Source organism: Zingiber officinale, chromosome 7B (genome assembly GCF_018446385.1).
Source record: "Zingiber officinale cultivar Zhangliang chromosome 7B, Zo_v1.1, whole genome shotgun sequence".
Classification (NCBI taxonomy): domain Eukaryota; kingdom Viridiplantae; phylum Streptophyta; class Magnoliopsida; order Zingiberales; family Zingiberaceae; genus Zingiber; species Zingiber officinale.
In genome coordinates, this window is record NC_055999.1 from 48,781,861 (window position 1) to 48,795,403 (window position 13,543).

A 13,543-nucleotide genomic window follows, 5' to 3' on the forward strand; every position below is an offset into this window, starting at 1 on the left:
CTCTTTGGTTAACCTAAAGTTATTTTAGGAAATTAAATATTAGCTTTCTATTAAAGGTTTTGTCTAGTCGGTGGTGGTTGCTCCCATATCCAAGAAGGCCATGTGCCTCGCCACGTCAGTACTGGGAACCTTTTATGGAAATTAATATTTAATGGAATTAATAACTTAAGGAGACTTGGGTCGAACGTGTTAAGTTCCGCAGGAGATCCAAGTCAAAACCTAAAAGAACAAATAGATTAAGTTTTGGATCAAACGTGTTAAGTTCCGCAGGAGATCCAAAATTTAATTTAAAAGAACACATGGTAGCTAGGAAAAGGTTCAGATCTTTGTACAAAATTTTTGTACAGTGGAACCTATAGGCTTTCCGAGTAGCAACCAACAAAGATAAGATGTGTTATGTTATGATATGAACCATGATATGATATTTTACTTTGTATGGCTTGTACCAAGGGTGGGCTCCATAAGCGCCCCTAGGCCGACGGACTATGAACGGGTCTAGTAAAGGTATGGACTCCTTAGTATGCCCCTAGGTCGACAGACTATGAACGGACCTAGATCCCTAGTAGGTTCGGGGCTAGCTACCCTGTCCTAGGGATTGCGCGGGATAGTACCGGCCGGGACCGGTATTGCCTCCTGTCGAGGTTCAGCCATGCGATATTCCAGTTTGAGTGGACTTTGCTGCCTGGGGTACTGCTGTCGGTAATAATTCTGCCTCTGATAATGCTCCCTATTAGCTCGCTTATTCCTTAGCACGAAGCAATATTCAGTATGATGACTGCTAGTTTTATGAAAATTGCACCATCTCCTTGGTGCCTCTGGCTGTATTTCCACATGTTGTACGGCTTGCGGACGATACTCCGGTTGTCTATGGGGTGGATGAGTGATTCTAGTGTTGGAGTGTATACTGAAAGCCTAAGCTTTTGTAAACATTTATGTTAAATAAAGAATCACATTTGGTCTAATTATTTACATTTGTTTGTAGTTGTTCATTTAATTTATATTGTAGATAACATAGTATGTGGTGTCACATACAGAAGATGATGTTATCAGTACCTTATAAATTATAAACAGTAGCTCACGACCAGAATGGAAAGGAACAAACCATTAGAAGGTCGTAGTGTAATTAAGTATTAGTTTATCTTGACTATATAATTACACTAGTACACTCAGAGTGTATTGAGTAGGACCATTTGAGGTCGTTTCTTTATACTGACTTTATAAAGGAACAAAGACCTCGGTTATTATGGAAGTGTGTGCTCTTAATCCTAATATAATAACAAGCACATATATTTGATATTTATTTCTTTAATTTATCAATGGGTGAGATTTAGTTCGATGAATCAATAAGCCCGATAAATTGGGAAATGATATCACTGATAGTGTGTGTTGTTGATTATAGAAGGAAACTGTGTCCTAGAGATACTAGGTTGATAATGTCCTCAAGAGGAGCTCATAAGGATTGTCATGTTAAACCCTGCAGGTGGACTTAGTCCGACATGATGATAAGGTTGAGTGGTACTACTCTTGGACTAAGATATTAATTAAATGAGTTGTCAGTAACTCACTTAATTAGTGGACATTCGATATCTTAAACACAGGGAGACTAACACACTCATAATAAGAAGGAGCCCAAAAATATAATTTGGGATTGGTGCGGTAGTTCAATAATAGTTCTCTAGTGGAATGAATTATTATTGATAAAATTAAGTTGTGTGTTCGGGGCGAACAAGGGATGCTTAAATTTATCGGGAGACCAAAACCAATTCCTCCCCTCGGTCCCTATTGTAGCCTCTTATTTATAGAGTACTATACCCACATATACCCACTTTCTATACCCACCTAAAGGGGGCCGGCCAAGCTAGCTTGGGAACCAAGCTAGGGCCGGCCTAAGCATGAATTGGGGTGGCCGACCCTAGCTTGAATCCAAGCTAGAGGGGGCCGGCCATAATTAATTAAAAAAGAATTTTAATTTTAATTTTTATTATGTGGAAGATATAATTTATTAAAGAGAATTAAAATTAAAATATCTCTCTTAAAAGGATCTACAAAAGATTAAAGAAAGAGATTAGATCTCTTTCCTTATTTGTGGATTAGAAAGGTATTTTATTTTTCTCTTTAAAAATTATTCACATGATTGAAAATTAAAATTATAGAAATTTCTTTTTATCAACCATGAAGGGATTTTAAAGGGAAATTTTTTTTTTTTAAAATTTCCAAAGACAAATAAGGAAGTTTTAATTGTTGATTAAAATTGGCTTATTTGTTCTCCATGAGGTGGCCGGCCACAATTCAATTAATTAGGAAATTTTATTTATTTTTTATTAATTAATTATTGTCAAATAATGTTAAGGAAATTTTATTATAAATAAATTTCCTTATTTGACAAAGCCAAGGAATATAAAAGAAGGGGTAGGGGTACCTTCATGAGACACAACCTCTATTGTTTTCTCTCCTTTTTTTCCTTGGTGTTGTGGCCGGCCATTACCCTCTCCCTCTCTTCCTCTTGTGGTGGCCGAATACTTCATCTTTCTTGGAGTTCTTGTGGTGGCCGGATACTACTTGGAGAAGAAGAAGAAGAAGGAGAGAAAGCTAGCATCTCTTGGAGCTTGGTTGGTGTTTTGTTCTCCATCCTTGGTAAAGCTTCCTTATTGTGGCCGAACCTAGCTAGGAGGAGAAGAAGGTGGTTGGTGTTTTCTCATCTCGGAAGATCGTTGCCCACACAACGTCCGAGGTTAGAAGAGGAATACGGTAGAAGATCAAGAGGTCTTTCTAGAAGGTATAACTAGTAATTTTTCCTTTCCGCATCATACTAGTTATTTATGGAAATAATACCAAATACAAGAGGCTTACGATTCTAGTATTTCGAATATGTTTTTCGATGTTGTGTTCTTTTGTTTTATTTTTCTTGTGATTTGATTGTTCTTTTCGGTTAACCTAAAGTTATTTTAGGAAATTAAATATTAGCTTTCCATAAACTGTTTTGTCTAGTCGGTGGTGGTTGCTCCCATATCCAAGAAGGTCGTGTGCCTCGCCACGTCAGTACTGGGAACCAATTATGAAAATTAATATTTAATGGAATTAATAACTTAAGGTAATTTGGGTCGAACGTATTAAGTTCCGCAGGAGACCCAAGTCAAAACCTAAAAGAACGAATAGATTAAGTTTTGGATCAAACGTGTTAAGTTCCGCAGGCGATCCAAAATTTAATTTAAAAGAACACATGGTAGCTAGGAAAAGGTTCAGACCTTTGTACAAAATTTTTGTACAGTGGAACCTCTAGGTTTTTCGAGTAGCAACCAACATCTAGGACCCCTTGGTGGAGGCACAGGGGCCGGAGCTTTCTCTTTAATCTGAGTAGGAGAAGAGGTGACACCCTCCTTTCTACGAGCCGCTTGAGCTTCCTCCACATTATTGAACTCAGTGGCGCGCTCAATTAAGGAATCAAAATTAACAGGAGGATTCCTTACTAAATCTTTAAAGAAATCATTATCATTTAAACCTTGTGAGAAAGCGCTGACTAATATTTCAGTGGTGGCATTAGGTACGTCAATAGCTACCTGATTGAACCTTTTGATGTAGGCTCGGATAGACTCTTTAGATGCTTGCTTAATTGAAAACAAACTCCAAGGAGTCTTATGATACCTTTTATTGTTGGAGAAATGGTGTAGAAAGACTTTCTTGAAATCTTGAAATCTTCGAATAGATTTTTCTGGTAATCTCTTGAACCAGCGCTGGGCAGCTCCTCCGAGGGTAGTGAGAAACATCCGACACTTCACCCTGTCAGAGAATTGTTGTAATAATACTACGTTCTCGAATTTTAACAGATGATCTTCTGGATCTGTTGTTCCAGTATATTCTCCGATCTGGAGATTCTGATATCGCTTAGGAAGCAGATCCTCCAGTACATTTTGAGAGAATGGGGAGATGATCTTCTCTGGTGAGCTATCACTGGTTATCATTTTGATCTTACGCTTTTCTCTATCCGGTGCTTCGCCAGAGGACTCTTGGAACACAGGCTTCTTGCCCCCTTGATCCATGGGAGTACGAAGAAAAGCTCGTGGACGCCTTGTCGGAGAAATAGCAACTGGAGGAAAATACGCCTGTTCTTCTTCTTCCAACTCCTTTCCTCTCCGATGCTCGGTAGTTGATATTGCTGGATGATGAGCTGTTTGTAGAGTAGCTCCAGTGTGAGCTTGCAGTTGTTGTTGCTGTTGTTGTAAGGCTTTTTGTACAAGAGAATTGATGAGAAAATCCAGATCCTCACGACTAATGGTGAGTAGGTTTGATTTTCCGGCTTCTTCCATCCTGTAGTCTCAGATTCAGGTGAAGTTCCCACAGACGGCGCCAAATTTGATCCTTTCTGAGAAGCTGGACAAGACGGAGAGCTGGGAGAGAAAACCTACCGCCGGTGGAGAATAATGTCGCTGGTGAAAAATGATACCGAAGAGAACACTGATCCGAGAAACCCAAAGCCGATCGGGAAGAATAGAGTCCCAGAATGTACTCCTTGTGCGAAGCTCCGATGGTGAGAAAGAAATATGGCTGAAGAAAATCCAGATCCAGAGCTTCCAAGACTCCCTACGCACAAGAGACCAACCAACACTATCGTCAGTGACCTAAGACCGGGGTGGGAATCCCTGGCTAGGCCCTCCGACGCTCAAGTCAGTGATCACTCTCTCGGTGTGAAAGAAGGAGGAAGAAGATGAACTGTAGTTGAAAATTAGGGTTACGAATATGTGCAGTGATGTGAACTTACCTTGCCAACGGAGAGGATTCCCCTTTTTATACCACTTCATATAACCTCCGTAGTCATGAAGTGGACCCTGGTTTGTTAGAGTTCGTTATGAGATGACGTCAGCTGCGTACTTGTGGTAGATGATTTTTAAGGAATCTTTTTTGTACCCCAGATGTACCTTCTTTGTCGTTTAATACCTGCAAAAATAATCTGGAAGCATATTTCTCGCTAAAATATAACACCTGTCATGTATTTACATATTACAGATATCCTCACTAATTATCTTATTTGAAATATTCATTTATGATTCTTCCTCATGCAACCTCTATTTATACCCCTTTTTATGTTAATAAGCTGCATTTCATTTAGTATCTTTCCAAGATGTCGATCGACCATCTCATACTAGCTCACCTCTCAAAGGGATATTCCCGACCGATATTACCCTGCCTTCATCATGAAAGAATGTCCCGGCCGATATTGGCCTACTTCCTTTAAAGTATATAGGTCTTTCTCCTAGGAGGCGTATTTCGGTCGATATAGGCTTACCTCCTAACAGGGTATGTCCCGACCGATACTAGCCTACCTCCTTCCTGAAGGTATGTACCGACCGATATTACCCTGCCTTCATCATGAAGGTATGCCCCGGCCGATATTGGCCTATTCCCTTTAAAGTATATAGGTCTTTCTCCTGGGAGGTATATTTCAGTCGATATAGGCTTACCTCCTAACAGGGTATGTCTCGACCGATACTAGCCTACTTTCTTACTGAAGGTATGTACCGGATGATATTACCCTGCCTTCATCATGAAAGTATGTCCCGGCCGATATTGGCCTACTCCCTTTAAAGTATATAGGTCTTTCTCCCGGGAGGTGTATTTCAGTCGATATATTCTTACCTCCTAACAGGGTATGTCCCGATCGATACTAGCCTACCTCCTTCCTGAAGGTATGTACCAGCCGATATTACCCTACCTTCATCATGAAGGTATGTCCCGGCCGATATTGGCCTACTCCTTTTAAAGTATATAGGTCTTTCTCCTGGGAGGTGTATTTCAGTCAATATAGGCTTACCTCCTAACAGGGTATGTCCTGACCGATACTAGCCTACCTCCTTCCTGAAGGTATGTACCGGCCGATATTACCCTACCTTCATCATGAAGGTATGTCCCGGCCGATATTGGCCTACTCCTTTTAAAGTATATAGGTCTTTCTCCTGGGAGGTGTATTTCAGTCGATATAGGCTTACCTCCTAACAGGGTATGTTCCGCCCGATACTAGCCTACCTCCTTCCTGAAGGTATGTACCGGCCGATATTACTCTACCTTCATCATGAAGGTATGTCCCGTCCGATATTAACCTATCTCTTTTGCTTTTCCTTCCTCCTTTTGTTTCCTCATTGGGGGACCCATAAAACCTAACCCATATCACTAACCTTCCCTTCAAGTCTAGTCCAAGGAGGTGTAGACGACTGACTAGACATAAGTATGGTCTTGTCTTTTCTTACCCGTGACTCTGCTCCAGATATTGAAATGACCTCACAGATTTTGTGTACCACTGTCTCTCTAAACCAAGTATAGTGATCTTGTGAGCCTTTTGCTTCTTTAAATAGGCTTATAACCTTCTCTTCATCCACCACCCATCTCAATTCTTTTCCTTCCTTGTCATCTCTTATTGTTACGGTTATGGTCTCGGATCCTCCCTTTTGGGGGTGACTTTTGTTGGACCAGGTGAGATCTATATATGAGTTTATTGGGATTTTTACTCCGGCTATCTCTGGGATTCAAGGAATTGTCTTAAGAGATGAAGCCTCATCATTCATATTTTTCATCCAAAGATGCTGATGCTCTGAAGGACTCAAGAAACTTCAGAGAGATTTTTGCTACTCATAGAGGGGCAGCCAAATGACCCAAGGGTGCTGTGTGAAGGGCACACCATATGTTACCTCTGGGCTATACCTGGTTGCTTCACTTGCTGAGCTCAGATGGCTTCAGAGGGGAAGTGGTTTTTACATTTACTTTTCCATGATGGAAGGAATAAATGTTTCCTTGTCTTGTTGCCCTTGAGCTTTTCTATTTTTGTTGCTTTCTTCATCCCAGGCAACATATTGCCACTAGTGAGCCTTGACAAGCTTGGACGAAGTGAGCTATCTCTATCTCCGCTCCATGGTAAGTTTGAATCCAGTGGGACTGAAATTTTCTGAACAGTCTAAGAGCTTATGTTTGTAATATTTGTTATCTATCTGAGGTTTTACTGTTTCTGAGGGAAAATGTAATGTTGTGTACCTGATCAGATTCTAAGGGTAAAAACAAACTTTTGTATCGACTTAAGTGGTTCTATTGAATCCTTCTGTAATTTACTAGATTAACTGTGTTGTGGCATTCATTGTTCCTTAGTGTATCTTGTGTGTCATTTCTTATAACTAAGGCTATCTTAACTGTCGGAACATCTTCACATTATAACTAATGTTATACCAGCCAGTATTGTCTCGTTGATTAAAGTCAACATTATACTTATCTAGTATAATCACAGTTATACTCTGATAAATACTAGTTTGTATTTTACAAGGATATTAATTTAAAAGTTGTCACTCGCCTAAATCTCTATCCTTATATGTTTTTGTCTTTAGCCTGGGTTTGGTCAAAAAGTTCAATCCTTTTTATTTTATTATACCCAGTTAATCACGTCTTCTTTCGGAGCTTCCTAGCAAGTGATTGGCTCTCCTTCGGGTGAGAGAATGTTCGAGGCCCTACCAACCCCAGCGTGATCCGGTCTGTCACATCTGATATAAATGCCTTTTTTATGATGACCTGACACATACCTTTTCTGGCCGCCACATCACGCAAGCCTTTCGCCTTTTTCCTCTAATCCTCAGCATTTGTTTGAGATAAAAAGTATTTCAATCTAACGACGGTTGTGTGTTTCCTGAACCCTAAACCCTTCGTCTCCTTTTCGACTTTGTTTCTTCTTTTCTTCTTCTCTAAAGTTCATTTCTCGTTGCCGTCTTCAACCAAAAAACTCTGTGTTCGCCGTTCTCGACGATCTTCTTTCTTGTCCTCAGTAAGTAATTCGTTGTTTTGTTAACTTGTACTCTGGCCCATGGTTGAGGAAGCAATTGCTCCTTGGTACGTCCACATGTCTTCCTCTTTTGATAAAAATGCTAGGTTATCCATTCGTCGTCAGTATGAAATCCCTAGGGAATACAGCATCGTAATCCCAAAACCGAATGATTGTCCTCATCGTCCCCCTATTGACTGTGTAACCATCTTCAAGGATCAGTTGATAGGGGGTTTAAGGTTTCCTACCCCTCCTTTCCTGATTGAAATAAGCCAATATTTTGACATTCCTCTGCAACAATTTGCCCCCAATGCTTTTCGTTATCTATGTGATACTTACATGCTTTTTCGTCTACAAGATATTCCTCCTACTCCTCATAATTTCTTCATGTTTTCTTATCCCAAGTGCTCGGAACCTGGTGTCTTCTTATTCCAATCACGAACTAAAATGGTCCTCTTTGGGGATATGCCTTCGTCTCTTAAAGCCTGGAAATCCCGTTTTTTCTTTCTGAAGTTTCCAGGACCTATTCCTTGGTCTCATTCCTGGAAGTCCTTTTTGCCCACTTTGCCTGACGTTAAAGAGTTTCATCTTCTTCCCTCTTTTCCTATTTATTGTGAGAAGTTATTAGGTCACCGACTTTCTATCCTGAAATGGTTGAAGGTCGATCTTCTATACCAATTTGGTTTAAGCCCCATCAAACCTGATACTCATATTTCCTTAGGTAACACCTTGTTCCTCTCTTCTTGCTTTTAACGGCCTAAACTGTTTTTCTTTTCTCTGGAGTGGAGAGCTTTTATGATTCCTTGATTAACGAAGAACTACGCGTGGAAGAGGACCTACTTCATGCCAAGGAAGCTGAATTTCTGGCTGCTATCGCCCCTCCCCCCTCAATCGAAGAGCCGGCTCCTTTAGCCAACGTACCCAGCTCTTCGAGGGTTCATGAGGCTCCTGAAGGTTCTTCTGCAGAGATCCTTGTTGTCTCTCAGCCTGCTGTCACCTAACCGGCGGTTGCTGCTGTTTCTTCATCTGCTACTCTCCCTGTTATCGAGCTCACATCTCCTGATAGTCCCAGTAAATTGATAGCTGAAATTTCCACGGGCAAGCGTCCAAGACGCAAACTAACCAGGGCTCCTCCTTCAAAAAGGAGGCTCATCCTACCTGCTGACGAGCTGGTTTCAGAAGGTTTTGTTCGGCCGATCTTCCTTCTGATGAGCCGACGTTGGCGGAACTATATCCTTCCCTGAGTTTTCCTGCCTCACCTTTCACTAATGCCAGTGCTTCTGGCGATGTATCTTTCACTTTTCCCCTATCTATCCCCACTTCTGGATCTTTACCTTCCTCGCCTTCTTCTTACTTGGTCTTTGCTCCCCCCTCTATTCCTACTTCTTCCTTCTCGGCTAGTTCCTCTGCCATTCCTGTTCTTCCCATATTATTAGGGCGTTCTTTCGCCGGCGCTTGGGATGAAGTTCGTCCCCTTTTTGAAGAGCTTTCTATTCCTGAAGCAATTGATCGCTTCTCCCATAAGGAGAATAAGGTGTGCTTACTAACGCCCGCTTTCCGTTTTTCAACCATTATCTTACGGCCTTTTGTCATGCTTCCAGCGATGGATAGAAAACATGGGGTTTTCTCGACTGATGCACAACTTACACACTGAGAACAAGAAGTTGAAATCTGAGAATGATAGGCTGCGACGGTAAGTTACTGAGTTATCTTCTGCCGAGTTTTCTACTGCTGCCAAGAAGCAACTCGAGGCTCAGATTGAAAGTCTTGAAGCACAATTTAAATTGGCTACGGATCTCAACTAAGAATTGACTTCAAAACTTGGCGAGCTAAAAGATAATTATGAAGCAGAATTGGCTGAGAAGCTCAAAGCTCTGCAACTGAAAGAAGACGAGGTAGCATCTCTGAACACCTTCCTCGATTCAGCCAAAGCCGAAGTTTCTGCCAAAGAGGACGAATTAAAGACTTCTCAAATGGCCTTAGTGGTCTACAAGGGGAACGAGGATGTTCGTTACAAAGAACGGGCCACCGCTATGATTGAATCTACTGAATTCAACAGACCGATTGTGAGGTCCATCCTATCCGCTTTTACTGTAGGAGCGAAAGGAGCAATTCGACAATTAGAAGAGGAGGGCTACTTAGCTCGTGCCCTTCCTCCTAACTTCTTGAACTGTCGCAGACTTATTGAGGAAAAACCTCCTGATCTGTGTCCTAAGCTGACTCTAACTTAAATTCAATTTATCATAAAAAAAAGGGGGATCAAGGCTCTGTAATGATAATCCGATAAACTCATGTGACTTTGATTATTCCCTTTTGGTTGTTAATCTTACTCTTTCTCAGGATAACTATATATTTTATGTAAATGTATCAAATGCTATTTGGTTTGTCATCACACGACCTTTCCCCACGGGTTATTTTTTGATGATTGGTCGGTATATCTCAAGATTGCTAAATATCGCCCAATATTTCATAGCTTAGTTATGTCTCGCCCGATTAGACATAGTCCTATTATGGTGCTCCTAATATTGGTCAATTTATTTTACCCGATCGGCTTACCCTGGATAGTTGTCTGTTTTGTATGAATATGTCCAATGTTGCTTGGTCTGTCACTATACAAACTTTTCCCACAGATCGTTTCTTGATGATCGGTCGGTATATATCAAGATTGATAAATGCCAAGCGATATTCCATAGCTTAGTTATGTCCCGTCCGATTTGACACGGTTCTATCATGATTCTTCTAATATTGGTCGATTTTTTATTCGACCAACTTACCCTTATATATATATACGTTATTTTTACGTATTAATCGAGCCTCATGGGGTTTTATTATAGTGTGTATTATTCACCTCCTTATGATAAGCTTTTGGTCGATATTACGGGGTGCTTTTTATCCCGGTCGAACTATCATATCCGCTCAATTCATATCTATGAATCTTACTTAGTAATTTTCAACCAGGTTCTATCTGCTAACAAATACCTTGCTTAATTTTTTCCTCCTTTTATTATGCCAATAATTTGAACTTTAATGTAGAGTTTCTCAAAAATTATTTTCGGGGAATCTCTACACACTTTTCGAGGAAGATCATTCAACTTTACTTCTTTCTTTTGTTTTTATGGTTATTCCTTATTTATGACGATTGGGGTTCTGAATACCTTTTCCTCTTCTTCTTTCCTTCCACTATCTCTTTTGGGGGTTTTTGTATATCATATTCTTATATATATATTAAGGCATTTGGTTTTTGGTTATTATGCTTATTTGTAATAGTGCCAGATAAAATAAGTATAGTAGCGTCCTTGAGTAGAAGGTTCATACCTATATCAATCGATTAGTTGAATCGATAGTGAGATGATATAGGGAACACTACTCTAATTTATTCCTAGTCGAGTATTAACATTCAGGGACAATGTTAATACAATAAGACTAGCATGTAGGTCAGCTCGATGACTTGATCTCACAAGTCATGGATATAGAGATATCAAGTTGACACATGGGTATGCATTAGAGAATGTATACTGAATGACCCGCCATGAGAAAGTATCATGGATCGTTATATGAGTGTCATATACTTTCTCATGTGGCTATTAGTATGACTATTAGTCCTTAGACCTGAAGTCACCATGGATCCCTACATAACGAGTTATGTACTTTGGTTTCGTCAAACGTCACCCGTAATGGGTGGACTATAAAGGCGATTACTGGTATGTAACAAATTATGCGAGGGATGTGAGTGATGTAGATGGGATCTATCCCTCCCATATGACGGGAGCGACATCAATATTCTTGATAGAGTTAGACCACGAAGTGCATGGCCATGCCCAAATGAGTCAACATTAGATGTTGAGCTCATTTGATCGAGTGAGTCTACTTGGAGTTCAAGATTTAGATTGATTAGAGGATGACACGGTCTATGCCTCATATTGATCAATCTAGATGTCTAGGATAGAAGGACAATGTCACATATTGTGAGGAGTTACAATTAGTAGTCACAAGGTGATGTTGGATCTTAACATTTCTTGTAACTTGGGTAGCAATGATGTATTGCTAGATGCCGCTCATTGCTTATGTTTCTAAAAGAGTTTAGAAATATTGCCAACGTTACAAGAACCTATTGGGTCACACACAAAGAACATGTGGATGGAGATTAGGTTCATATGATGAACCAATTGGATTAGGTTCATATGATGAACCAATTGGATTAGGTTCATATGATGCACCAAAGATTGGATTCAAAATTAGACTTATTGAGTTAGACTCAATTAGATTCAAATGTTGAATGAGTCTAATTTAAATTTGATTCATTGGGTCAATTTATATTAATGAATTAGATTCATTAAATTAAAATTGACTTGAATCAAAGGTTGGATTTAACTCAACAAGGAAGAGAATTGGTCAAGTTTGACTTGACCAAATGGAAGTTGAAACATCAAGTTTGACTTGATGTCTTGCCACATCATCATGAAGGTTGACTCATCCTACTTGGCATGACCAACCTAGCCACATCATTAGCCACATCACCACCTCATAATGGTATGCCACCTCATTGGAGGTTACACATCCAATTGGTTTTAATGTGGCCGACCACATTAATGAGGGGCTTTATGGTGTGGCCGGCCACACATTAGATGGTGTGGAGGTTTTTGTTTTGGGTATTGATGTGGTGTCATTATTCCTTCTTCTTCCTTGGGTTCCCCTCTCCTCTTGAGTTGCTGTGGTCGTGGCTATCATGGTGAGGAGAAGATGTTGAGTTGTTTCCAAGAGCACAAGGGAAAGTGAAGGTCACAAAGGAGGGTACTAAAGGAGTGTATGTGATTCTCTCTTCTATTTCTCTCTTTTCTCCTTTTTGTTCCCATCCGAGAGCTCTAGAAAAGTGCTAGCACACTTGGGGCTCTCTTCTCCATCTTTGAGTGGTAGAAGACCACTCCTTGTTCGTGTGGATATCACTAGAGGAGTGTCTACATTGACACTCTCGAGATCCAACGCTTCCTTGGACGAGCGGGACTAAACGAAGGGCACGCATCGAAGGTAAAATGGTTTTTCCTTTGTAGATCTACTGTAGATCGTAGTATAAAACTCGTATTTGTGTTTTCAAAATTTTTCTTTGCACGGATCTACGGCTTTGGGTGATTCGGGGTTTTCGCGACGCGAAAAGCGGTTTTCGCGGCCCGAAAAACCCAACAGTTTTAGCACGGGGTCAAAAGAAACACAAGGGTTTTACGAAGTTTTCTTCCGCTTTCCCCGTCTCTGTTCTTCTTCTTCTCTGATTTCTCTTTCTTTTGCTGTTGTTTTCTATGGCAACTTCCCCTCCTGCATGGTTTCTCTCATGCACTTCCTACCTTACAGACACCGAAGAAGTGGATTTAAAGGCGACCTATGATTTTTCCTCTTATATCACCCGTCCTGCTCCTCATGAGGGTCCCCATCTTCCTCCCTTGGGGTGTATCTCTATCTTGAGGGACCAAGTCTTACAGGGTTTTAGATTTCCTCTTCACCCTTTTTTTTGTAATGTCAGCTGTTATTTTAGTATCCCACTCAACCAGTTTATCCCTCAATCCTTTTTCATTCTAATGGGTTTCATTGGGGTATCAAAATTGTTAGATTTCCCCTTGTCTCCCCGTCGAGTAGATGTTGGTGTTTTCAAGTTCCAGTCTCATCCCAAGGCCATTCTATTTAACCGCATTCCTCCTCAAGGTGAATGGCATCGTAAATTTTTCTATATGCTTCTTCCTTCTCCCCCTCCGTTTCCTATCCAAT